The sequence below is a fragment of the Prosopis cineraria genome, unplaced genomic scaffold (assembly GCF_029017545.1).
Source record: "Prosopis cineraria cultivar Desert tree isolate PC_DT_omini unplaced genomic scaffold, ASM2901754v1 PC1562, whole genome shotgun sequence".
Lineage (NCBI taxonomy): Eukaryota > Viridiplantae > Streptophyta > Magnoliopsida > Fabales > Fabaceae > Prosopis > Prosopis cineraria.
In genome coordinates, this window is record NW_026556887.1 from 23,202 (window position 1) to 30,321 (window position 7,120).

Consider the following 7,120-nt stretch of genomic DNA (forward strand, 5'->3'; position numbering starts at 1 on the left):
AATAATATTACATCAGAGTTATAAAGTATATGAAAGCATGGAATATCAATCATTTGAAAAACTTTACGAAAAAAGGGGGTAAAAAATGTCATTTTAAAATTATGAATTACTCACCTTAGTCAACAATGAGTTCACTGCAGTGAACCATGCTGAAACTAATTTGATCCACATAATAGTCAATATTTTATACATAAACGGTAAAAGTAATTTGCTTAAAATTTTAAAATTCAGGATCCAAAACCCTACTCGCTCAATAGTTTAAGGTTTATGACGCTGATAACAAATGACACATCTGCAAAGGATTGTCCCGTCATTATTTGGTTGGCCCCATGGTGAATTGTATAGTGAATAATAATGGCATTAACAAAAAGATAATAGAGGGATAATTTTTTATAAATTTAAAAGTTTAAAGTTCATTTTATATATTTTAAGAGTTTAAATTCTAAAGCATTTTTTGTGCAATACTTCAGGGTTTAAAATACTTATTAACCTGTTATTATTATTTTTTTGGAAAGAAAAACTAACCTAAGTCATGTTGGTTAGTTAAGGGTTTTTTTATTTTTAATTATGGTACACTACTTATTTAAATCTTATTTTTTTATTTAAATCACGTGATTAACAGGTTTAATCAGTATTTTATTTTTTCATTATGTAATCTCTCTCATGGAAGTATGACTGGCTATTAAGTAGCATGTCTTTCAACTTGCATTGTATTTGTTCTTTTAGTATTTATATTTAAAAATGTTACTATTTCTCCTCTTAACCCTTGAAAACAACTCTTTTATTTGTTTATTCTGCTCGAGAAATTCTTAAATGAATCAAATACATCATGTTATTTTTTATCTGTCCAATTTGAATGCTCAAATCATTTAAATAAAATCTTATATAATATTATTTTAATTAATTTATTTTTATAATATAATGCATATATAATTTATTGCTTTTATTTTAATATCTCCCTCCTCTCTCAAATAATCTATTGTAGGTGTAAATAAAAGTAAATATGAAAATAGTAAACTTAAAAAATGCAAAATAAACTAAAATGTTAAATTATGAAGGCTAGGAAATTTATCAGTATAGCAAAAGCTTACTTTCGAGCAAGTTTGCCCGAGAGGTTAAGGGGGAAAACTTGAGATCTTTTCCACACAAGTGCGCGTGGGTTCGAACCCCACAGCTTGCAAGTTTTGAAAATTTTATCCAACAAATAAACTACTCCCTCCAAATATAAGCTATTCTTTAAAAAATTAAATGTTTAAAAATATTATGTATCTTTAGTCTTTTTGAGATATGATAATTATTTTTTTCTTAAAGTATCTTATTAATAATGACTTTATATTTATTGCATGGTATTTAATAAGAATAAATATAAAAAAATAGAGTTAGTTTGAAAGTTTGTAATTATTTTATTGGGGATAAAATTCAATTAAAAATGTCTTATATTTTTAAATAGATGGAGTATATGGTTAATACTTATATTAATTATTAATATATAACGTACTCTTGCAAGCTAAGATCATTCATTTACTGCCTTGAGTATTATTATACCCAAGAAAAAAAAAAAAGGCACTATGTGATATATCTCACTCACTCACGCCAAATTTTCCAATCTCAATGTATTTATTCATAATTATGAAAACCTTTTTTTTATTTTCAAAATTTACACAAGATCTCTCTAAAATTAAAGATTGTGTTATCTAGACCTTCATTTTATTTTCATGATTTTATTTGCATCCATGCGTCATTAATCCACTGTTAACTTATTAGATTTAACATTGTTACTAAAATATCCTTTCTTTACATAAATATCTATTAAATAACATTTTTTACTTCCCTTTCAACATGTTTTTTTTTATTGTGTTCCAAAGTTTATTGTTTTTTAGTTGAATATATTTAATTATTTTTGGTGAAAGAATATCTTTAAATTATTTGTTTGAATGTTAGTACACTTAATTATTTAAAATCGTCCTATAAAATATGTTGCTAGTATTTTTTAAGTCAACTTAATAGGAAATATTAGCACGAATTTACTTCCATAATTGTCATGATAAAAGCTTTTTTGGTATTGTCATTTTGTTTTTTAAGTGAATATCTCATGTCAAAATATTCGAATTCTAAAAAGCTTGTGCTTTGATTTTAATCACTGATGATAGCATATACTTCTAAAATATTTAGACACGCACGGATCAAACTTCATTAATTAACAGAATGTACGGATATTCTTACGTAAGTTTTTGCGTTAAATCATGACAGTTTCCAGTCTGTCCTCCTTTAAATTTTCATGGCAAAGGCCTTCGGGTGAAATACTTGTAATTGAGCCATGTAATGTTTGAATCTCATGAAGAAGTATTGGATATCAACTAGCTGTATCAAATTAATTTGTTTGAATATCAGTACACTTATATTTATCAAAACACACACACCACACACCAATATAATGCATTTTATTCATCAAATATATAAATAATGAAAAAAACTCTTGTAACGATGCTTTATATCATCAGTAGAAAAAAAATTTAAAATATTAATAATCTCACATGAAAAAAAGTAAACATCGTGAAGCCACCTCAGGTTATTTCAAACCCTCATGATTATGAAAAAAAAAAAAAACAGAGACAGATAGGGTGAGACATAAAATGATTCTTATTCTACAAGGATTGAATAATTTATCAATTGCAATGTAACAGGCTCCTTTATTGAATTTCTAATTAACAAATAACATTAAAAAAATAACAAATCAAGTTATAATTTTAGCAAGCACGCTTTATATTAAAAAAATGATATTACACATGCAAAATATTTACAGTAACAAGTTCGAATTAATAAATAACATTATCAAAATAATAAGTCAAACTATGATTTTAACAAATATCTTTCATGTTGAAACAAAATAATTGAATATACAACATGTGTTGTGAATAAATTTCTTTATTGAATTTACAAGTAAGTAATATTATTAAAATAATAAGTCAAATTACTAAAAATAATTGAAAAGTATTTTGATCACTTCTTTACAAAACATGATTTCAATTTAATTTCTTGATCTTATAGTGTAATTTTAGAATTGTTTGAAACTAATTTAAAATAAAATCACATTTCTAGTCTAATCACTTGTACAAAATAAAGCTTTTAAGAGGTATTTTCTACCTATAATAATTGTCATTGACCGTTGGACTTTTTACGTCAGTTGATCTTTTCTAAAACGGAATGCCGTACTCTATGTTGACAGGTAGTTTCTAATTCTCCATGTCTTTATCTCTTCAGCGTCTCATTTTATTATTCCTAGTTAGATTTTTCTTGAATTTTTTTCCTTAATATTTCTTGCAGTACTCTAACTTGTGAACATATTTTTGAAAGCCACGCACGTGGGGTCCTCAGACAAAGAAAACTAAAATATGACTATTGCATGTACATAGACAGCATGCGCATTTACTTTAAATAATGTTCCCATGTTCTTTCCTCTTGCTTTAAATGCCTATTGTTGGCCTAGTAGAATATAGGCAAAGATATCTGGTCTAACTTGGGATAAAATTAAATTTGCTTTAAGATTCTATTGCTAATTCATGTATAAAAAATTTAAAAAAATTGGACAAAAAGGTAGTATTGATTCCCATTCCCTTTTGAATGTAAATTGTTCTGTCTTTCAATTAAATCTAGTACATGGGTTGTCATCACTCTTACAGATACTTCAAGAACAAAAAATTTATTTGTTTAGAAAGGGTGTACCAGATGATCAGTTTATTTTTATGTTCCAAACATAAAATTTCTCTTTCTAATTGATATTGGTTGTATCTTTGCCTACTGTGATGATATGTTTCTTGCATGGAAATTGATCAGAAATTTGTTGTTATTTCAATCATGATGATCAGCATATTGTTATTTATAATATGGGGTTAAAATGTTAATTTTGTAACTATACATGTGACCTCCATATGCAACTTTATATATGTATATCTTAACTATTTTCCTCTTCTCTCGCAGAAAATGAGGGCGAAGTATTGACACTGGCTCTCTTCTTAGAACTATAGTTCTGTCTTTGTTTGGGGTAAGGCCCTGAAGATATAAGTGTGTTTAATATTTTCACTGTGCCTCTAATATTAGTTTTAGTGCCTCCATGGAAGAAAGGAAACACGCACGACACATTAATTTATTATGATATTCTTATAAAATGTATGACAATGATATGGTTGTGATCATAGTGAACATTTCTGTCTTGATGGTTATAAGTATTGCATAATTGACTCACGGGATTTTATTGAACCAAGTTTTTGGTTCCTGCCCATAATGTTGCTGCAGTATAAGAAGCTTGAGGAATATGCATTGTATGAGAACAAACTATGAGAGTAGGAGATTATGGTTGTCCATATTTATAGTTAACATCATTTTCCTGACAAGTTTCTTAGACACATATAGCTTGAGGAGTTTTAGTGTTTTATTGTTCTCTTTGTTTTTCCTAGTTCAAAAGTACGTGTTCTTTTTTGTTGTACATATAAGCATAGTTGACATAGTTCAAAAGAATGAGTAGGGGATCTTGGCTTTAGGAAGCTGATACTTGAATCTAATTCATGTGAGCTATAAAGGCAATCAATGGTATTGATCTCCTTGACCATTTGAACGCTAGTCTTGTAAGTGAAATCAATCGTTGCTAGCTTGAGATTAGGCGATGCCCATTCGATAGATTTTGAGGGATGCTAATGAAGCTGTTGATCATCTTCCTAAATTAGCTTTCTCCAGTGTTAATACACCAACGAGAGTGGATGGCTTGCGTTTCGTAAAATCCCAAAAAATGTTAATAATTTATGGTTTAGTGAATTCAAAGTGGTTTGATTTACTATACAACTTATTGATACAAATATTTTATTTTGTAACACTCGAACATTTTTATGTTTTTATATGTAGCTAACATGTGCTTGAGACCAAACTTTAGACAGTGATATTCATAATATGAAGAAGAAATGTAGTGGAGTGATCCACTCCTCTTTAAGGTATATTCAAATTGGTAAAATAAAAGGTGAGTGATTAATGCCTAGACCTCGAAAGGAGCTTGAAAAATATTGAGAAAGTGATGAATTTAAAATCAAATATGAGAAAAAATAAAAATAAATCAAGCAGCTAACATAGGATGATGTGTATATAGAGGCAGACGAATAACATTTGTAGAGTATAGAAAAAGAATAGCAAGAATTATTCAAATATGTTTGTATTTTTTATTCTTTAATTGACTTAATCCTTTCATTTTTAAAAAAAAAATTAGGAAGTTGAATTTGGAAGGCCTTGTGAATGTCATGAGGTTTTCAAGAAAATTCAACATGACAAGGAAAAGGATTGGGTTGGAAAGAGAGCCGCTAACACTTATATAAGTTATTTAAGTATTTATTATTTTCTTTTTTATTGTTTTTTAGGCATACATTTCAAATTATTTTGTTTTTATGCTGAATGAGTTTGAGTGATTAAAAAAAATCAAAAATTTGACTTTAGTATTTTTGACTCTACTTCATGGCTTCAAGTGGTTGGGGGGAAATAGAGGGTCGAGTTTACAGGCTTGGATTGTAGGCAGGGCTCATTAACTCTAATGGAACTCAATGTGCCAATACATACAGTGAGATTGCACTCTTAAAGAAACAATTGGAAGGATAGATTTGAAAAGGTTGCTAAATCTCTACAAGTAATAGATGAAGAATTTTGAGCTAGGGAAGAAAGAATGGATTGAAAATGGGCAATGATTATAGCACAGATAAGAAAATTTGAAAAAGATGGTCATTCCAAACCAATGATGAGAAGGGTTATGGTGATCTAGAGAATGACTAACAAGAAGATGGTTCTAATGATGAATTCAGTGAGAATAAATTTATGTGATTTCATATATTATGTGTTATGACTTTTAAATTATGATTTTTTTGTGTACTATTATGACTTTTGTTATAAACATTATGATATAATATAACTTTTCACTGGTTCAATTGTGATATATGTGTTTATATATCAACTTTTTTTTGGTTGTTTGTTATTTGAGAAATATTTTAATAGGTTTATATATATAATTTTGAATCATTAAATAAATAATGGTAGTAAATAGAGTTCTCACAAAATTCTTGTAATAAAACTCTGAAAATAATTTTCTCACAGAAATTAACTCATCAAATTTGTGAGAAAAGCAATTAAACAAATTGTTGGCATTTCTCACAATATATTGTTATGAGAGACATTTTCATGAATGTTTGTATGCAAGAATTTGTCTTACATTTCTCTAAAATTATTTTAAAAAAATTCTCTTGTTGTATTATGCATGGAAACTTCTTGCAAAATAATGAAAATTTCTCTCGTTATCATAGCTTTATATTGAAAGAACTTCTCACACATTTATTTTAGTAAGAATTTCTTATAGATAAGGCATGAGAAATGGTTCTCACAATTTTGTCCATGTGAAATGTTATTTTTCCTTCGATAGGTTTAGTGACAACTTTTTAATGTGAGGAAGGCTGTGAGAAAATATTTTTCATAAAAATTTGGGTGATTCTCTCTCAAATTTATGTCGTGAGAAAAACCTATTTTGTTACAATGAGTTTTCACCTTGTCCTCTCCCCTCCAATGAATTAGTAACTGTTTTGGTGCAAGATATTAGCACTGATGTTTAGTTTCTTTCTCCTTGTGTATGAAAAAGAATAAATAAACATAGTTGACTTTATTTTGCATGCAGAAAATAGTTATCACACCATCTATATATAACACCTTAAAATTTTTTTTTAAAATAATTTAACTCAATCATGGTAGAAAAGTGTCTACCATGATAAATAAAAGTCAACTTATTCTATTTTTTTTTTGAAATAATTTTGTAATTTAGAACACTACCATGGTAGGAATGATAAAGCATAGCCTTATAAAAATTTTAACTTTTAAAATAACTACCATGGTAGAAAAGATTAAATTAAATAAATAAGTAAGTACTATATGGTAAGCAAAATTTAACTCCTTAAATTATCATTTCTAAAATTTGAGATCCCAAACAATTAAAAAACAAAATAAATGTAAAAGGCCCAAAAGATTCCTTTTAGAATTAAGAATACGATAAACATGATAGAATAAAAAAATAGAAAAAGTTATCCATTTAAAATTTTACAACCAC

General features: G+C 27.4%; 1 non-coding gene across 1 annotated transcript; it reads left to right on the top strand.

Moving 5' to 3' along the window:
- Positions 1–1,097: 1,097 nt before the first annotated feature.
- TRNAS-UGA (transfer RNA serine (anticodon UGA)) lies at positions 1,098–1,180 on the top strand. Its single transcript has one exon. It is a non-coding gene; the product is annotated as a tRNA-Ser (tRNA).
- Positions 1,181–7,120: the final 5,940 nt, after the last annotated feature.